Below are 21,082 nucleotides of genomic sequence, written 5' to 3' on the forward strand. Positions count from 1 at the left end.
GGTGTGTTCTAGTGCACACCAAGTGCTAGATAGAATGCTTAGCTCAATTTAATGCTACAGTAGGCATTTTAATAGCTCAGTAAATGCAGTAGAAGCATTTAAAATAACTTATTTAGTCTTGCTTCAGCTTATATGGGACTACGGTCCAATGGGTGGGCTCCCACAGTCGCCTCTAGGTTCAGATAACCTAGTTCTAGGTTCAGATAACCTAGTTAAAGCAAGATAAGAAAATTAGCTATGAAATTAGTATTTTATTTTCAGCAGTGGCACTGTACTGGATTAGATATCCATTGGGTTGGGCTCCCACAGTCGTCCCTAGGTTTAGATAACCTAGTAAACCCTACTAGACTCGGAACTTGCAATCCCGGGTTTAGTTAGGGATGCGCGCACAGCAAGTACAGTTGCCGGGCCCATCAGCAGCATGATTATTATTTTAATCTATTATGTAAATAGTTTTCAAAACTTCACAAATTAGTTATGTGAATACAAGTTAGACTCAGTTTAGCATTAATTAGTTTAGCTTAGGTATCAATTCAGTTTCTTATTGATACACATGATAGTTCTATGATTAGCTTTACATGTTAGCTTTTCAGTTAGTTTATTCGCTGTTTATGAGCATGATTAGTTGTACATGTTTAGTATTTCAGTTAGTATGTTTCCTCTGCTATTTATGAGCATGATTAGCTATACATGTTTAGTATTTCAGTTAGCATGATTCCTTCGCTATTTATGAGCATGATTAGCTATACATGTTAGCTTTTCAGTTAGTTGTTTTCTTTGCTATTTATGAGCATGAGTAGCTTTACATGTTAGTACTCAGTTTTAGCATGTTTTCATTTATATACATGCATATCGAGTTTTTGTGAGTAGATAGCGCTCACTAAGCTTTATGCTTATAGACTGCATTTCCTCCTACTGCAGATAAATGAAAAGCTAAAGTATAAGGAAGAAGGCGACAAGGAGATGCTGTGACGGTGTGTGATGTGTGGACTATGGAGATCCTTGAGACTTAGCTAAAGAACTCACTTAGTTTAAGATTTGTTATGTTTCCTTTTCTTTTCTCCTTAATGCTATGATGAAGTTGAGATTGTAATTGAGTTTATTTCCGCATCTGTAGTTTGATACCTCCTATTGTTGGAGTGATATGGTTGTTTGCCATTGCTAGAGTAGTTTCATATTTTTATTGTGCTATTATACTGCGTGGTTGTGAAATTATATGTTCCAGCCGCCTGTGGCTGAGTATACATGTTATGTATCCCAGTTTGGGGTCACCGGTACAGGGGAGACTCTGCCGAAATTTTTCGGTAGAGTTTCTATGTGATTTTTAATCATACCGGTTAAGTAGAGTTAGTAGTCAAGTAGCGGTCATCCTTAGAGTGTAGTAGTAGTAAGAAGGGTGGTCGTTACAACTATTCGGTCGACCGATCAAGCTTTGATCGAACTTTGACTTTGATCTGTTCTGAACTGTTTGCTTTCTGTTATGCTCATGTTCGGTCGACTAAACCGCTGGTTTGGTCGACCGATCCAGTTTGTCCTGCAACACAGTGTTAGAACAAAAACTTCCTGCAACACAGATGTTAGCACACAGCATAATAATGAATAAAAGACAGCATAATGAGTAATATAAAAGACAGCAATAGAACTGTCTTGATCTCAACTTGGAAACCTTCCCGGTTTCTTCAGTTGGATCAGCGACCTAAGGTTGTTCCCTCCGGGAACCCGACCTCACTGTCGCTCCTCCAGTTTGCTTACCTCAACCTACCTACCAAACTTTGATCCTCCAGATCTAGTTTGGACTTCTCACTCAGCCTTGATCGGCTCCCCAGGACTTTTCCTTTGATCTTCGGTCCTTCAGACCTCTCGATCACACTGCCAAGCTTCGTCTCCCCTCGACCTACTTGGACTTTCACCTGGGTTCCACAATCTGCTAAGATTTCTCCTGCCTAGCCTCCAACTAGGTCTTTCCCGGTTGAGTAAATATTCTGCACACTCAATAAACTTGTTAGATCATAACAAGACTTAACTTGAACCTTTGACAACATCAAAACTCAGGTTTGATTCTGGTGCATCTTGCACCAACAATCTCCCCATTTTTGATGTTTGGCAACCAAGGTTCAAAGTTAAGTTAAACATATGCAACTAGTAAATAAACAAGCAATTTCAATTCTTATTTCTCCCCCTGAAATAATCATCTCCCCCTGAATTCACTATCTCTCCCCCTTTGACACACATCAAAATTAGGGGAAGTCAAAAAATCTAAACATAGAACATAAGAAAGTCTAACATTTTTGAAAACAAGGAAAGATTAAACAAGCAAAGAGAAGTAAAACTCTTTAGTAAAGGAAAACTAATTGTTCAAAAATATACTAAGTTTTGAAATGATATCACATTCGTCTAAGTTTCAAAACCATAATTTTACTAAGTGATCACAATTTGAAAAAGAGTTTAATGATAAAATGATTTGAAAAGAGTTAAAGAAGAAAGAAAATCAATCTTGAATTTTTTTTTTAAATGTTAGAGAAAACAATTTTGAAAATAAATAAACTAAGGGAAAAATTTTGAAAACGTGTTTAAAGAAAATTATTTGAAACAATAAAAAGTTTATAAAACTATTTTGAAGATAACTCCCCCTAAAATTGATATTTATCCTAAAAGTCCAAGCATGGTTTGGTAAACTAAGGAAAAATTTGTCCTTATGATGAAATGTCCAACCTTTATCCAAGACTAGCTATCACAAGATAGTAGCAAGTTGACTCAGGTTGGTCAATTTGAGCATTTATAACTAGCAAGGTTTTACTTACTAGTCAACTCAAATTGATCAATGTTTGTTTTTTAAAGTCCAGCTTTATAGCGATGCACTGACATAAGCACCTGAAATCTAGGGCTAGGACATAAGCATCTCACCCATTCTAAGTTATCAAACAAGGGATCCTACTGTGCTTGTGAGATGCTGGCTCCTAGAACTATAGGATCATGCAATTCTACGGTAGCCTAGGCTATTCCATAAAATGAAAAATAATTTCTAAGTTTTTTGAAACAAAAAAATTTGCAATGGGAATTTTTACAAAAATATTTTTTTTTAAAAAAAAAATTAACTACAAGGTAATTTTCAAAAACAAAGAACCTATTCTACAAAAATTTAACAAGGGCTACTAAAGACTGAAAAACACTGAAGATTAAGCATAGTCATAACCCAAGTTTAGTAATAAATACAATAAGTCATAAAAAGTAAATCCTGAAATCACTCATCCTCGTTCTCATCATCTCTCAGATAATCAAAAATCCTCTGCTGCTCCTTCTGTAATGCATCAGTACGTTCTATCATCTCATGACGAATATCAACAACTTGTCCCTGAAGATAGTTGTACTGATCATCCATTTTTGTTTCCAATGAGTCAAAACGACTGAAAATATCATCTCGCAGATGGGTAAAGAAGTCACTAGTTGGAGGAGGAGGAGGAGCATATGAACTGCTTTGAGGAAAATCGAAGAAGGGTGTCATGGCAAATCCGGGATCAATAAACACAGGAGGAGGTGCAGTAATCGAAATCTGATCATCCTTATCGATAGGATCGTCGACAGCTGGTGGAATATAGTGTGGATGAGTTCGTTTGTACACAAGCCCGTCAGCGCTCGTCTTAATCCCAGCCAAAGATAATTGCCTAACCCCGACAAGATCAAAGTCAGACAACTCAATCAACTCGCCTCGATGAACCCCTACTCCGAGATTGGCAATATAAGCAGTGAGAACATGACACTGAATCATATGAACCTTAAATGAAGTGTTGTACCCTGAATAGTAAATGATAGATCTGAATACCCAGTATCCTAAGTCAAAGTCTAGTCTATGTCGAAGAGCGTACATCAGAAAAAGATGAACTGGTCGCAAAACGCCCTGATCTCCAGATGATAAAGGATAAATGCAAGACACGATCATCTTATAAAAAGCATTGTCTCTTGGACTAAGGGGTACAGTTGACATCTTTTTAGGACGAGGTCCTTCAAAGAAGTCAGCATACATGAGATCTAGAGTCAGATGAGAGAAAGGAGCAGGTAGCGGATCAGGAAGAGACTTGCTAAAAAAGATACGATGAACTGATGGTCGGATCCGTAGAAATCGAAGAAACATGTCAAGATCAAACAACATGTCTCGAGTAGCAACTCTAGTCCTAAAATGATGGGGATCAAGTTCGCACAAGTTGTGGTAAAATTCCGAACAGAGAATAGGATTGTATGCATGTCTACAAAAGATGATGTTATCAAGTTGATAGTGTTGATTGATCTCTATGACCTCAGGACAAAAGGTTTGATAGAATTAGATATCCAAACAACGAGTACCGATAACCTTAAATTTTTTATTAGGAAAAGATAGACGCAATTCTTCGGTAGAGAACCTAGGATCTTGGCTAGGATTAAGAGAGCTAGCTTCTCTTTGTGCAATAGCTCTACTTTTCTCACTATAAAAAATAAATAAAATGCAATAAGTAACTTGTGCAAAAATATTAAAAGGAATAGAATAAAAGAAAGTTACCGAGGCATTTTCGGAGGAGAATAGGCTGGAATCGACGAATAGTATAGGAGATAGAAGAGTAGAAGAATAGATTTGGATGAGTTGTGAGGGTTGCTCGCGGCTGCTTATATAGAAGATGATCGGTCGACCGATCAACGGTTCGGTCGATTGATCCCTTAAATTTCTCGTCCTTTTGACCGATGAGCAGACGTTCGGTCGACCGATAAAACGGTTCAGTCGACCGGAACTTTAATTTTGGCACGGATATAGGGAGAGTGGGGGGAGATTGTTGAAGTTATGTTTTCGGTCGACCGATAATATGGTCCGGTCGACCGAATGATTGAACAGTCGTCATATGGCATAATAAACGTGGCATATATTAAACAGTGTTCAGTTCGGTCGACCGAACCAATTGTTCGGTCGACGGATCTTAATTAATAATAATTTTTAATTAAGTTTAGAATAATTAAAAAATTTAATTAAGTTTAAAGTAAATTTAGTTAAGTTTAAAATAATATTAATTAAGTTTTAAAATAATTTAATTAAGTTTTAAAATAATTTAATTAAGTTTCAAAATAATTTTAAATAAGTTTTAAAATAATTTAATTAAGTTTTAAAATAATTTAATTAAGCTTTAAAATAATTTAATTAACTTTTAAAATAATTTAATAATTTAATTAAGTTTTAAAATAATTTAATAATTTAATTAAGTTTTAAAATAATTTAATTAAGTTTTAAAATAATTTTAATTAAGTTTTAAAATAATTTTAATTAAGTTTTAAAATAATTTAATTAAGTTTTAAAATAATTTAATAATTTAATTAAGTTTTAAAATAATTTAATTATGTTTTAAAATAATTTAATTAAGTTTTAAAATAATTTAATTAAGTTTTAAAATAATTTAATAATTTAATTAAGTTTTAAAATAATTTAATTAAGTTTTAAAATAATTTAATAATTTAATTAAGTTTTAAAATAATTTAATTAAGTTTTAAAAAATTTAATAATTTAATTAAGTTTTAAAATAATTTAATTAAGTTTTAAAATAATTTAATTAAGTTTTAAAATAATTTAATATTTTAATTAAGTTTTAAAATAATTTAATTATGTTTTAAAATAATTTAATTAAGTTTTAAAATAATTTAATTAAGTTTTAAAATAATTTAATAATTTAATTAAGTTTTAAAATAATTTAATTAAGTTTTAAAATAATTTAATAATTTAATTAAGTTTTAAAATAATTTAATATTTTAATTAAGTTTTAAAATAATTTAATTAAGTTTTAAAAATTGAATTAGTTTGAATTAGATTTGAATTAGATTTAAATTAGATTTAAATTAAATTTGAATTAAATTAATTTAGTTCAAAATAGAATTAATTTTATTGAAAGAGGTTATTGAGCCCATGTTAGATTCAAACTTAGCTTTGGGTTAATCAAGCAGGCGTCCTAAGGATAAGTTTCAGTTCAGTGGCGAGGCATATGGCCTACTTGAATATCATTAGACCACTTGTTGAAGACTTTCCAAACTGTTCCTGCCCAAAAAACTTAATACTAAATTTTGGTCTAACTAGCCCATGTTTAACTGGGGTAGCTTCGGTCAGATCCACTAAGTCTAGTGCACCAGGTAGAATTCCATATTCAACCTAGACATGCCTTCGACAGAGTTTCCTTGACGTACTATCATCCCAATCCATTCCGGTGCTATGTTATAGGGTTTGGTAAACCTTTTTCATCTAACCGTTCTAATAATCCTAATCCTAAGTATTTGGTTTAATTAAGTTGGTTGGATTGTTTTTCTAGTTGCTCCCCCTGAGTCATAGCTTAGATAAGGTTCATCTAAGTAATTGATTTGACTCTTAGGGACCAAGTAGTAGTTTGGTTTGATTGATTTGATTAAGTGTTTTGTTTGAACTCATGCTTGGACTTGACTTCTAACATTTTGACTGATTAGAGACATGTATGATTTGTTTGTTTTGTTCAGTTTATAGCCAAGCCCCGATTTGTTGTACACGGCTAGTTGCAATCCAAGTACCATATTTAGACACTTGGATCCCATTTCGAACCTTTCAAAAGTTTTCTTGAATCGCTCGACTTGACCTTTCAAATCTGAATTTTCTTCCTAAAATTTTTCAACTTGAGTCGAAGTTTCGATTTGAACTTGGTTAGTCGAGTCACTCAAGCTAACTTGTTGCTTAAGGTGGTCTATTTCCTTAAGTAACAAGTTATTTTGTTTTTCCAAATTTGCTAATTTTTTAAATAAACATTTAACTACTTTAAGTAAATTTGACTTTGAATAAATCGTTACCATATTCGGATCTTTCAATCTGGGGCTTCTCTCGGAATCGAGGTCGATCTCGGACTCGTATTCTTCGTCGGACTCGGACTCGGAATCTTCGTTCCTTGCCATAAATGCAAGGTGACTTGAGTGCTTCGTTCGCTTGAAGTGCCTTCTTCCGCCTTGTCGATTTGGGTGGTTCTTCTTTCCGATTAGGGCATTCGTTTTTGAAATGCCCCTTTTTGTTGCATCCATAACAAATCATTTCTGATTTGTTTTGGATCTGGTTCGGTGGAATCTTTTTGGTATTTCTTCTGAACTTTTTCTTAGCCAACAATCTTCGGACCATGTTGACTAGTTCTTCTTCGTTTGTTGAATCTAAGTCTGACTCGCTTTCAGACTCGATCTTCGTTTTTGATTTTGTCTCTTTGTTTGAACCTGCATACAAAGCAACTCCTTTCTCGACATGGCTCATGTTAGATTGCTCATGTAATTCCAACTCGCAAAATAATTCGTCTAACTTAAGAATTGAAAGATCTTTGGAAACTTTGTATGCATCTACAATTGATGCCCACAAAGTATTCCTCGGAAAGGCATTTAGAGCGTACCTTATCGTGTCGCGATTTTCGAGTTCGTGTCCGATCAAGTGAAGACCGTTGAGGATGTCTTTCAGTCGGGCGTGTAGTTGCGAGGTCGTCTCTCCAGGAAACATTTTTATATTAAGTAAATTATTTAAAAGAAGATCTCGTTTGTTTACCTTTGAGTCGTCGGTTCCTTCGTGTAATTTGATTAGTGAGTCCCACAAGTCTTTGGCGTTGTCATAGGGACCAACTCGGTTCAATTCCTCCATTGTGAGTCCACACTAAATGGTGTTGATTGCCTTGTAATTTAGTTGTGCCTTTTTGACCATTTGTGGAGTCCATTCTTCCGGTTCTAGAGTTGTTCCGTCCTTCGTTGGAGGAGTATAACCTTTCAAGATTGTGAACCAGAGCTCGATGTCGGACTTCAGGAAACACTCCATCCTATTCTTCCAGTAGCTAAAGTTTTCTCCTTTGAATAGTGGAGGTCGGACTGTGCTATAGCCTTCTTGATATGAATTCGACATCCTTGCAAAGCACAAAAAAAATATTTCCAAGACTTTTGTCTTGGGATTAGTAGTGCTTGAAAAAATAGAGATAATGAGAAATATTAAAGAAATTTGAAGAAAAGAAAAGATTTTAAAGATGCTTAGAAAATCGGTTAAGAAATTTCAGAGTTAACCTTGCTCTGATACCAATTGATAGGATCGAGTAGCACGATAGAGGGGGGGGTGAATATCGCTTCTTTTTAAAAACTATTCTTTTCGTATTTAAATCAAAGTCGTGCACAGAAGAAAGTAAATAGAGACACAAATGTTTTACTTCGTTCGGAGCCTAGCTCGACTCCAACTCGAAGGCCCGCGGTCCTTGACCGCACCGATGGGCAATCACTATATTTCTTCTTTCCGAAATCCTTCGAAAAGAAGCAAATCGTACAAGTATGAGCAAGATAGTAACACCCTACTATCTTGTTTAAGTTAAATACAATGCAAGCAAAAAGTAAAGTTATACCGACAAGAAGATTGAAAGACAAAGCTTGTGGTCGGCACTTCCGGGCAATGTGGCTTGCTGAATTAACGAAGATGTGTAGCTCAAATTGCTTGCAGAACAGAGTTTTGGTTTTTCAGAAAATTATTCTCGCCTCTGTCTTCGAGCCTGGTTTTATAGGTGGACTGAGGTTCGGTCGACCGATCCCTTTGTTCGGTCGACCGAACCAGCTCTGATCACCCACAGCTGGAATCTGACGCTGGCTCGTAAATTCTGCATTAACTGGCCTTCAATGGTTCGGTCGACCGAACCCTTTTATCGGTCGACCGAACAAGCTTTTACCTTGTTCGTCGAAGTCTGCCAGAATCATGAATTAATGGGCAATTAATGTTGATTGGATCGGTCGACCGATCCCCAGGTTCGGTCGACCGATCAGCTTATTTCCTTTGCTTGCTGATCGGTGCTGGCGAGCTAGCTTTGCTGAGTCATCAAGTTCGGTCGACCGATCAAGCTTTGATCGAACTTTGACTTTGATCTGTTCTGAACTATTTGCTTTCTGTTATGCTCATGTTCGGTCAACTGAACCGCTGGTTTGGTCGACCGATCCAGTCTGTCCTGCAACACAGTGTTAGAACAAAAACTTCCTGCAACACAGATGTTAGCACACAGCATAATAATGAATAAAAGACAGCATAATGAGTAATATAAAAGACAGCAATAGAACTGTCTTGATCTCACTTGGAAACCTTCCCGGTTTCTTCAGTTGGATCAGCGACCTAAGGTTGTTCCCTCCGGGAACCCGACCTCACTGTCGCTCCTCCAGTTTGCTTACCTTAACCTACCTACCAAACTTTGATCCTCCAGATCTAGTTTGGACTTCTCACTCAGCCTTGATCGGCTCCCCAGGACTTTTCCTTTGATCTTCGGTCCTTCAGACCTCTCGATCACACTGCCAAGCTTCGTCTCCCCTCGACCTACTTGGACTTTCACCTGGGTTCCACAATCTGCTAAGATTTCTCCTGCCTAGCCTCCAACTAGGTCTTTCCCGGTTGAGTAAATATTCTGCACACTCAGTAAACTTGTTAGATCATAAGAAGACTTAACTTGAACCTTTGACAACATCAAAACTCAGGTTTGATTCTAGTGCATCTTGCACCAACACTATCATCTAAAACTTCACCGGTACCGTAGTTCAAGTTAAACTTTTATCCCTTTTTTACTCTAATCCTAATTACCTTGTCGGGTAGGTTATTTTTGGAGGTGTCAACTAGTTTAGAGTCTACCTCTAAATTATTGATCTAGATTTCTTAAGTTTTGGCTTTGGGTTTATGTCGGTTACTTTTGTAATTATAATAAACTTTATGATAGTATGGGTTTGAGTTGGTTCTGTAGTTCTTTTTATGATTTATCTTTGGTTTAGTTGATTTAGTTTTATATTTTGGATTTTGATTTGGGTTATTTGATTTTACATAATATATTTTGTTTTGGGTATATAGTATTGGTTAATTCCTACTTGTGTGGTTAAGCACACTTTTGGAACTCAAGCTTTAGTTTGTATTTTATTTTGAGTTACGAGTCACATGAATGATTTATTTGTTGAACTGGACTTGTATCCAAGCCCAGATTTGCTGTATACAACCTTTTGATTTTTAAAGATTAGATCCAAGTGTTGGTGCGGTTAGCATTAACGATTTAACCCAGGTTTTGATGAATGACAAATCAGGTTAAGTTAGTTTATTTTTGTCTGACACTTTGATCGAGTATGCAGGAGAAGTCCAGACAGGTCGACGGGCTGACCGGATGTCTGGCACGAAGTCCAGCTAGGTCGACGGGCTGACCGGATAGCTGGCGAGAAGTCCAAGCGGGTCGACGGGCTAACCGGACGCTTGGCGAGAAGTCCAGCTAGGTCGACGGGCTGACCAGATAGCTGGCGAGAAGTCCAAGCGGGTCGACGGGCTGACCGGACGCTTGGCGAGAAGTCCAGCTAGGTCGACGGGCTGATCGGATAGCTGGCGAGAAGTCCAGACGGGTCGACGGGCTGACCGGACGTCTGGCAGGTAAGTGAGGTAAGTCACTGGAGGGGAGTGACTGCGAGGACGCGTTCCCGGGAAGGGAACATTAGGCGTCGATCCGGCTTAGATCCATTTCGGATATCTAAGTCGAGATCGTGACTAGATTCCGGTCTCGGAAAGACGGAATCTAAGTCATACTATTTTTGCTAATTCATACTCACTTTGCTTTTGCTAACAATCTGTGTTGCAGGGTAAATTTGCCTCCGGACTAACGTTTGTCTTGCAGGACGGATTCTGCGGGAAAACAGGGTCCGGGCGCCCGGAAGGGATCCGGGCGCCCGGGAGGGAAATTTCATCCTGATCGCGCGTCGCCACGTGGAGCTCTGTACAGCCCGAAATTCCCGAAGGCATTTTAGAAGCATTCTATGAAGGGAGCTTCAGAACAACAACGAAAAGAAAAGTCTTCCACTGCTCTGCACTTCTGCGACGCTAACAAAGCTCCGACACTACGCTCCTTTCTTGTCTTTATTGTCGGTATTTGCTTTTCATTTTCATTAGCATTCATTGTACTATTTTTTGTAATCATTATTTCGAACTGCTAGTGAATTGCCCAACGAAAGTACTCACGGAGTACGGGCCTTCGAGTAGGAGTCGTCACAGGCTCCAAACGAAGTAAAAAACATTTGTGTCTATTTTACTTTTCCGCTGCGTTTATACTCTAAGTTTTCGAATCGATATTCACCCCCCCCCCCTCTATCGAATCTAACGGTCCTACACCAAGTTTCTAGATCTAGTTGTAAAATTTTCTAATAGCCCTTTAAGTTTGTTAATTTCAATTTTTAATGTTGAGTTTTCCTTCTCAAGTTTTACAACTTGATTTGGATTAGAATTTTCGATCTGTTCCTTGAGGTGTTGATTTTCCCCAAGGAGCATTTTATTTTGATTTTCATTTTCGGTTAATTTTTTATTTAAGCATCCAATTATTTTGAATTTTTTTTACTTAAATTAAGGTATACCTCATTAGAATCTTTGGAAATGAGTACGGACTCATGGCTCGATTCGGGTTCAAACCAGTCTTCTTATTCGCCTTTCGATTTTGATTTGTAGGCATCATCGCGAGGTAACTTCGGTGCTTCTGTTCTTCGACGTTCGATTCATCCGAAGATGATTCGTCCTACGTCGCCTTGAGTGCTTTCTTCTTGGTTTTGTCGTTCTTCAACTTTGGGCATTCGTTCTTGTAGTATCTCTTCTTGTTGCATCCGAAGGTCACATTTTTGTTGTTAGGATCGGTGGTGGAGTTGATCTTCTGCAGATCATTTATGCTGAAGTTCTTCTTTCTCCTAGTAACATTTTTCTTACCAAGTTCACCAGGTATTCTTCATCTTCTGAATCTTGGTCAGACTCACCTTCAGGTTCAGGTTTGGTTCTTGACTTGTCTTTAGAGGAACATGCAAAAAGAGTAATTTCTTTCTCAACCTATTTTGAGTTAGTCTATTTATGTAGTTAAAGTTCACAAAATAGTTCATCTAGCTTTAATTTGGAACGATTCTTCGAAATCTTGTAAGCATCCATGATGGATGCCCATAGTGCATTTCGAGGAAACATGTTAAGGGCATACCTTATCAGGTCGCAGTTCTCCATTTAGTGGCCGATGTTGTGAAGTCCGTTGAGGTTGTCCTTTATCTTCGCGTGGAGTTGAGTCACAGTTTCTCCTTCCTGCATTTTTATATTAAATAGTTTATTCAGATAGAGGTCTCTTTTGGTTACCTTCGCGTCGCTGGTTCCCTCGTGTAGTTCAATGAGTTTGTCCCACAGTTCCTTTAAATTTTCGTATAGGTCGACGTGGTTCAGTTCTTCTTTCGTTAGCTCGCATTGGAAGGTGTTGAGAGCCTTGAAATCTATTTGGGCTTTCTTCTTCATCTCCGGATTCCACTATTCCGGGTCCATCAGAATTCCGACATTATCGACGGGAGCCTTGTAGCCTCTGGCGATGTTGAACCACTGGTCGAAGTCAGTCTTCAGATATACCTATATTTGCTTCTTCCAATATGGAAAGTCATCGCCGTTGAAGAGGGGAGGACGGACAGTGTTGTATCCCTCATTTTAGGCCATTGCGCTTGCACACAATAAAGAAAGTCATAGATGGTCCCAAGACTTTTGTTCTTGGATTAGTAGTGTGGGATAAAAATAAAAATACTAAGATTGAATTGGTATTGCACCAATTCCGATTGGTTTTTCTACGAGAAAAAGTTTCTAAAGAGGTAATTGTACAAATTTGGATTATGTCGAAAAACTTAAAACCGAAAATAAGAAAACAAATATTTTCACCCCCTTTGCATGATTGGTGGTTGCACCAAATCAGAGCGGTATCTGCTCTGATACCACTTGTTGGATTGAAAAGAGCGCTAGGGGGGGGGGGGGAATAGCAATCGTTGAAAAATTGTTATCGAGTCAAAGTACGCAGCGGAAAATAATAACAAAAACAACGCTAACACACCAAGTTTTACTTGGTTCGGAACTTTCATCGACTCCTACTCCTAGGCCCACACGTGAGAGTGCTTTCATTGGGCAATCCACTAATAGTTTGCAAAAGAGTTACACAATAAGTACAAGAACTATAAAATAAAGTTACCAACAACAAGCAAAATAAAAACTGAGTTGCAGGTTGTCGGAAAAGCTTCACAGCATTGCAGGAGCGTCTTTGGAGCAGTGCGCAAGAAAACAATTGCAGAGAGAAGTTGTGTTTTGTGCTCCTGGGGGAAGGTTGCTTATATAGGCAATTCCGGGCGTCTGCATCCCTTCTGAGCGCCTAGACCATGACGTCTGTCATCCAATCAACACGGTCCAAGCTAGCGACAAGATTGATTTTGGACATTCTGAGCACCTGGATCCCTTCCGAGCGCCCGGAGTGGTCCGGACACCCGGACCAACTCTTCCAACAACCTTTATTTCCTGCAAAATGAAGTTAGTCTGAGACAATAAACTTATATTACCCTACAAAACAAGTGTTAGCACAATTATAGTCAAGAGTAATAATTATATTCTGTCTCCTCGAGACTAGAATCTAGTCAAGATCTCAACTTAGATTTCCCAAATGGATCTAAGTTGGATCGACGCCTACTATTCCCTCAAACGGAGAATGCATCCTCACCAAGTCACTCTTCTCCACTGACTTATCTTAACTTGCCACTTTGCCAGACATCCAGTTAGCCCGTTGACTTGTCTGGACTTCATGCTAGCTATCTGGTCGACCCGCTGACCAAGCTGGACTTCGTGCCAGATATCCGGTCAGCCCGTCGACTTATCTAGACTTCGTACCAACTATCCAGTTAGCCTGTTGACCTAGCTGGATTACTTACCAGAAATCCGATCAACCCGTCGACCTATCTAGTCTTCTCCTACACACTTAGTTAAATCGTTAGATCATATTAAACCTAACTTAACTTACTTTGTCATTCATCAAAATCTGAGTTAGACCATTAGTACAACCTGCACCAACACCTAATCCTGTGAAATGCTTAAACAAGTATTTTAAGGGTAATTTTCTTGATGAAAATAAAAAAGGAATAGTAAAAGGGGACAAATTTAGAGTCAAGGAAGAGGTTTAGGTTTATAGTTAAATTTTCTAAAGGTTTAGAAACTTCAAATCATTATTGGTGCAATGATCGAAGTTGGAGCATGTTTTTAGAGGAGATAACCCTTAAAAGCATGATTAAGATATAAAAGGATATTTTGAAGGAAAATGGTTGAATGCTCAATGTAGAGCATTGAATACAATGAAAAGTATGAGACTTTCATTGGGATGTTCATTGTGATAAGAGACTTTTATTGGATACAATGAAAAGTATGACACTTTCGTTGGAAGGTCAACGTTGACTGGATACTAGGCAACAGGAAGTCCCATGAGTCACGACTGACTTTAGTGTTGGGCAAAGGAACCCTAAACTCATATCAGAGCTTAGGGTTGGACAATCGATTAGAGTAATCGATTAGCCTAAACTAATCAATTGGTGTAATCGATTGAAGGCCTTATTTGTGAGCATAGTATGTCTTGAGATCTATTGGGCAATCGATTGGATTAAGATAAATCGATTGGTCGATTTCTTGCGACAACATAGAAGGTGCTGGAATCGATTAGGACAATCAATTCAGCAAGGTTTAATTGATTAAGCTAATCCATTGAAGTATTTTCTGTGAGAATAAAAAGCTTCAGAATCAATTAGGTCAATCAATTAGCAACTGTGATTACCAATTGATTGATATGTATTACCAATCGATTGGACGAGTGAAAAGAGTCATTCTACAAGTTTGGAACAGTCTATCTAACGTGACAATCTATTGAGAGTAAGACCAATCGATTAGGAAGTACTTTCCAACCCGAGAGAAACCCTAGAAAAGGGGGTTTCATGATATTTTCAACCCGTTGGTCTTTGAGTATTTTGGAGATAAGTGCATTATATTTCCTACCACCAAGAGGTAATCCAAAGCAAGAAATGAGCAAGGAAAATAAGGTTCATGTTGTAAAGTCATTTTTTTTATTTCCTTTGTAATCCTGTTTCCATTTCTTGTTTGTGTTCTCACATTGAGCTTATACAAGGCTTCTCTGTCTCTGGAAGTTTTCGAGAATGAGACATTCATAGTGGAGCTGTGAGTGTGAGGAGTGGGCCATTGAATTTGTCATCTTAAGGAGATAGATACTAAGTAAAATCCAAGTGTTAGCATTGTAGAGTCTTCACTTCAAATTTTCAGCTACAACATCAAGTTTGAAGAAGCGAATGAAACAATTCACCCCTTAACTCATATGCACCCTAACAAAAATGTCAATCAATTGTTGCTACAAGAGCTAATATAGAAGTAGCCATTGATAAAGCAACAATGATAGAATTTACATACAACAACAATGGAATAATCAACTGATTAAGAATCCTAGTCAACTGTTGGAAATTTGACAACAATGATAAACAAGGATGGATCCAGGATTTTAGGTTTAGGGGGTCGCATACTAAGTGACTAAAATAATTATTAAATGTTGTATCTAGGGTGGTTAGATTATCCTTCCCTCGGAAAATCTATAAGAAATTTATTCAAAAATATGACAACAACTAATAAACCAACTTCAATCTAGACAGATAGTTTAATAAAAAAATATTTTTGACTCATCTAATATACAAAAGGGTTATTGCATCTCCAAAAGTTACCTAGAACTACAAGGGTACATGTTCTTCCTCATAATATGTGATCTTGAAGTATGAGAGATTTAACTCACAACAAAAAATTTCATGGAGGAATAAATTGAAACATCGTTAAAAACAAGGCGATAACATAAGTTACAGTAACTGAGTTTAGTCAAGTTTCACAAGGCAGAGAAATGGATCATAAACAGAAGCAGTTAAAATTAATATATTTAATATCCACATAACAATTTTTTATATGGGTCATGGGATGATGTCATTTGCAGTATTATTGATAGAACAAATCAAAATGCACAAATAAGGTGAAAGACAACATAGTAAAATGGCATAACCTTCAAAATTCTGGAAATTCTAATGCAACAATGCTCAATCTTGCTAGACAAATTGAACTCTCAGTGCACAACAAAAGGTCATATCTTTGTTACATATAAACTTTACTGCTCTCTGCTACAACAACTCACTCTATCAACCTCCTGGATCTGATAACTTAGCAAGAAGACCTATTTAGAACTGCTCAAAATCAAGCAAGAAACTATCAAAAGGTAAGTATAACCATCAAAAACAATCTACTAAACTTAAAAGGTAAAGTCAACAAGTTGGCCGCTAAACAAGTAGATCAAATTGGTCTTAAAAGTCTTACTTGATAAGCTATTGGTTCATTGTCAATGCATCTTCAATGCATTTGACAAGCGGGTTAGCAGCCATAGCTCCTTCCTTAATATTACAAAAGGATGTATCTTAGTCAAACAACACAAATGGCAGCCTGAAAATGACTTCCCATCTCTGAAAATAATGAACATGAGCAATGCCTCAAATGGCAGTCTGGCAAGGTGGCTACGTCGCTGCCTTGCGGGGCAAAGGCCACCTCGCAAGCAGTCGCATCGTTGCCTAACACTGCCTCACTGGGCAGCGGCTGCTTGTGAGGCTTCCAAGTCGTTGCCTTGCAAGGCAGAGATGCAATGGCCACTCGCTTGGGAGGTTGCCTTACTGGACAACATGAGCGACCACATCCCCATCTTTTTTACGGAATAGAAAAAAAAGGTTTAAGGTTACCTGAATCTGATTCAAATTCCTTGTTTGTTGTGGAGTGCGGAGGGAGGAGGGCATAGTTACAATTTAGAAAACCTCCAATAAGATATCAACAAGGCTTCAGCGGTAGCAACTTGGATCGAACTACTTCAACTCGTTGACTATATGAAGCACGCAAATACTTAACAAATTCTTCCCCCAAAATAACAAACAAACAAAATGAGAGAGAAAAGAAGAAATGAAGAATGCTAGAGATTTTGAAATAATATAGACCTACAATCTGACTTTAGGAGAAGATATTCTTCAAGAATTACCTATTACCTATCATTGTTAATAATGCCTCTTTTAACAAAATAAGCATGAACTAGCTCAAAACCATTCAACAAAATTAAAGTTTTTAGGACTATAAAGCAGACTGCAAAACTAAGATTCCAATCCTCAAAACGTAAATTCTACTTGTAGTTAGGGTGAAAAAATCCTAGCGAAATCACAAGAAAAAAGAAGGATCAAGAATCATCACTTGCATAGAACGAGCACACCGACTGCGAAGGAGAAAAGGATCACGGAGAACACAATAAATCCCCTAAAAAGCACAATTTTCGTCCACTCCCATATTGGATCCTGCAAAATTTATAACTTTTGACTTTACCTTCTATCGAATCGGAGCACCTCTGCCCCCTCCACCACCACGACAGACACCATGCAATTGCTGCTAGCGACGTTTGAGTTGACGAGCATTTAGGATTTTTAGATAACGTTAAGAAGATTTACATAAAACCTAACGTATCTACTAGCAATTTGAGCAATCTCTGAGCCTTCTAATTTGATTGTTTCACTTGTGAGCAGCTTCATTGTGATCCCTTTAAGGAAAGCATAGGGATTGTTGAACCATTGGCAAAAAAAAGGTGGAACCGCCACCCTAGCGGCCCCCTGGCCCCGGCCCCACAAGATTTCATATGGAGTAAATCACGGTTAATGCTGGGCAGGATAGGTGACTGGGGGTCGAAGGAATTTTTGACGCAGCAGACCAGGATTTTATCCCCGAGTGCAACTGGCGACCTTCGACCCCACGACTTCATTGGCAAGTTGCAGACACTTAACCACCTAACCAGGGATTGTTGAACCATGTTACATATCAGTGTTCATTGATTTGCTTGTCTTTATTTCATTTTCACTATATTTTTTATTGCTAACTGATCCTGTCCGAACCAGAAGTCAAAGGACGCTGGGGACGTGGCGCTCCTTGCTGGATCCTCGAGTGCTCCGGCGAACCTGCAACAAAACCGAGCCAGGAGGGGTGTCCCGGCGACTGCCCTCCGACGCTCAAGTCAGGCGAGGAATAACAAAGAGGTGGCTTCAGAGATTCAAAACCAGCGTACCTCTGGTGAAAAATGGAGACCTTATATAGACCTCTCGAAGGAGCCTGGGCGCGCCAATCAAAGCAATCACCTGCAATCACCTGCTTTCGACCATGCCCAGGTATGGGTCTGTCAGAAGGACATCCATAAGGCCATACCGCTACTGTACCAACCTCTCCATGATGTGACGGCGAGATCCTCCCTCGTGCAAACTTGTGTACGGCATAATCATCAGACACGCCTTTGCTGACATCCCATATCCCGAGCCGAAAGAATAGGCCGCTCGGCTAACCTTTGTATCCTCGCCCTTATCCTGGCCGAACGGACCACCCGCTCGGCCCTTCGGTTCGAGCCGGGTAGACACCCGCTCGGCCATTCGGTTCTCCCGCCTTGGCGTCGGAAACCCAAGCCCATGGCTGGGTTATCTCTGGCTCCGCTCGGACCAGCTTAGCGCGGCCATCACCCGCTTGGCCAACCCTCCATCCGTTCTTAGGCCGGAACCCTTCAGGAAGTGGGTCCCCCATTCTTACCGCCGGATCACTTGCCTCCCCTTCAAGTCTAGTCGAAGGAGGCAGTGAGTCCGACTGACTGGACTATGTGTCCGAGCGGGTGCTCGTCGCCTTTTGTTTTAAAAGTATTCCACAGGCCGCTCGGCGTGTGCGCCGAATTCAGCCGTTCGGCGCTCGCTCAGATGTGACTCATGCGGCCTGTCGTCGTTGCCTCCTGTCTAAATCCCCTCGGGAACGGCGGCAATCCATTCCATTAAGGCCGCCGACCTGGCTACAGAGGTGGCTCGACTTGAAGGCCTGGTGAAGAAGCGCGACGAAGACATGAAGCGCGCCAGTAGCCGGAAGAAGCGGGCGATCGCTGATATGGACAAAATGAAAGTTGAAGTCCGAGCCCTAGATCAGCGATCTAAGGAGCTGGAAGCCCAACTAACTGCCGAACGGGATGGGCGCTCAGCTGAACGCACGAAAGCGGAGGTGGATCGGAAAGTCCTCCACGATTCACTGATTGCCTCCCGGGCGGCGCTCAGAAACTACAAGGAAGGGGAGCCGAGTCGTCTGGCTGCTGAACGTCAAGATTACCTCCGCTCGGAGAGGTTTGGCACGAAATTTGGCGGCAGCGTCTCTTCGACTTTGCCGAGGCCGTTAAGGTCACTGTGGCCTACTTGAAGAAGGGTGGCCACCTTCCTGCGGGAATGCACATTCCCGCCTCCGATCTGGCGATCATGATAGACGACATTCCGGACGGCTTCTTCAACTTCGAAGACCCTGAGTGAGGAGTGTTCCTTGTCTGTACCTTGTTTTTACGTTTCCTAAGCCCAGCGCAACTTTTTGTACTTGTCGTTCGGCATGCTTTCCTTTTAATGTAATTATGTCTTTGCTTGTGTCTTCCTATCCATAATATTCTTCTGTTTGCTTAACGTTTATGCTTAGAGTTAGTCATGCTCTTAAGCGTTCTCCGTCACGCGGCCGGTCAGCTTAACCCATTAAACAAAGTCCGAGCAGGAGGGCCTACTCGCTCTACTCGTATCTAGCCAGTGTGAACTCAACAAACGTCAAGTATCGAAGGACCAACGCCCGAGCGGGCCTAAATGTTTTAATACTTGTGGTTTCCGCGGTTTCTTATTCTCTGATATTCGTTCGTCCGCCCGGGGTATTTATAGTCGCCGGACCGACTCTCGATTTTTAACGACGGAGCTCGTCGGTCTTCTGCTCGGGGATTTATAGCCGGTCGGCGCGGCTCTCGATCTTTAACGACGGAGCTCGTCGGCGCGGATATTTATAGCCGGTCGGCGCGGCTCTCGATCTTTAACGACGGAGCTCGTCGGCGCGGATATTTATAGCCGGCGCTCTCGATCTTTAACGACGGAGCTCGTCAGCGCGGATATTTATAGCCGGTCGCGCGGCTATCGATCTTTAACGACGGAGCTCGTCGGCGCGGATATTTATAGCCGGTCGGCGCGGCTCTCGATCTTTAACGACGGAGCTCGTCGGCGCGGATATTTATAGCCGGTCGGCGCGGCTCTCGATCTTTAACGACGGAGCTCGTCGGCGCGGATATTTATAGCCGGTCGGCGCGGCTCTCGATCTTTAACGACGGAGCTCGTCGGCGCGGATATTTATAGCCGGTCGACGCGGCTCTCGATCTTTAACGACGGAGCTCGTCGGCGCGGATATTTATAGCCGGTCCCAGTTTCCCGGCCGGAGGGTTTATAGACGCCGGACCGTCTCCCGGTTTCCCGGCCGGAGGGTTTATAGACGCCGGACCGTCTCCCGGTTTCCCGGCCGGAGGGTTTATAGACGCCGGACTGTCTCCCGGCTTCCCGGCCGGAGGGTTTATAGACGTCGGACCGTCTCCCGATCTTTAACTGAGCTTGCATATATAAACCTCCCGGCCGAGCGGCTCGGGGGCCTTCGGATAACCTGTCGTTCAGCTATGAACACAGAATGCCTTGGGAATAATTTGTTTCCTGCGACAAAAGGAGTACAACTATTTTGAATTTACACAAAATAGAGCAACAGCGCACCTCTCACCCAGCTCTATATGGCTGAAGGTGATTTGCACTCCAGGGTCGGTCCAGCATTCGACCTTCCGCATCCTTGAGGTAATAAGCGCCCGAACGGAGCTTCTCGACCACTTCAAAGGGTCCTGCCCAGGGAGCTTCCAACTTGCCGACATCTCCGACCGGCTTAACTTTCTTCCAAACTAGGTCGCCTACTTGAAAGGCTCTGGGGATCACGCGCCGGTTGTAGTTCTGTTTCATACGTTGCCGGTACGTCATCAGCCGGACGGACGCTTTAGCTCTTTCCTCTTCGACCAAGTCTAGCTCCATGCTCCTCCGTTCGGCGTTATCTTCATCATAGTTTTGCACCCGAACGGACTCCACCCCAACTTCAATCGGGATGACTGCTTCGCCTCCATATATCAAGTGAAATGGAGTGACGCCCGTTCCCTCTTTTGGTGTCGTGCGGAGAGCCCATAGGACGCCCGGCAGCTCGTCTACCCAGCTGCCTCCTTCATGGTCGAGCCGAGTCCGTAAAATTCTGAGAATCTCTCGGTTGGTTACCTCGGCTTGACCGTTACTCTGGGGGTATGCCACCGATGTGAAGTGCTGCTCGATGCCATAACTTTCG

At 40.4% G+C, this 21,082-nt stretch overlaps 1 long non-coding RNA gene across 1 annotated transcript; it reads right to left on the minus strand.

Moving 5' to 3' along the window:
- Window positions 1-15,893: 15,893 nt before the first annotated feature.
- Window positions 15,894-17,412, minus strand: LOC121977874. Its single transcript, XR_006111076.1, has 3 exons — window positions 17,234-17,412; window positions 16,196-16,745; window positions 15,894-16,065 (listed from the first exon to the last, which is right to left on the minus strand). It is a non-coding gene; the product is annotated as an uncharacterized LOC121977874 (long non-coding RNA).
- Window positions 17,413-21,082: the final 3,670 nt, after the last annotated feature.

Source organism: Zingiber officinale, chromosome 4B (assembly GCF_018446385.1).
Source record: "Zingiber officinale cultivar Zhangliang chromosome 4B, Zo_v1.1, whole genome shotgun sequence".
In the NCBI taxonomy this organism is placed as follows: domain Eukaryota; kingdom Viridiplantae; phylum Streptophyta; class Magnoliopsida; order Zingiberales; family Zingiberaceae; genus Zingiber; species Zingiber officinale.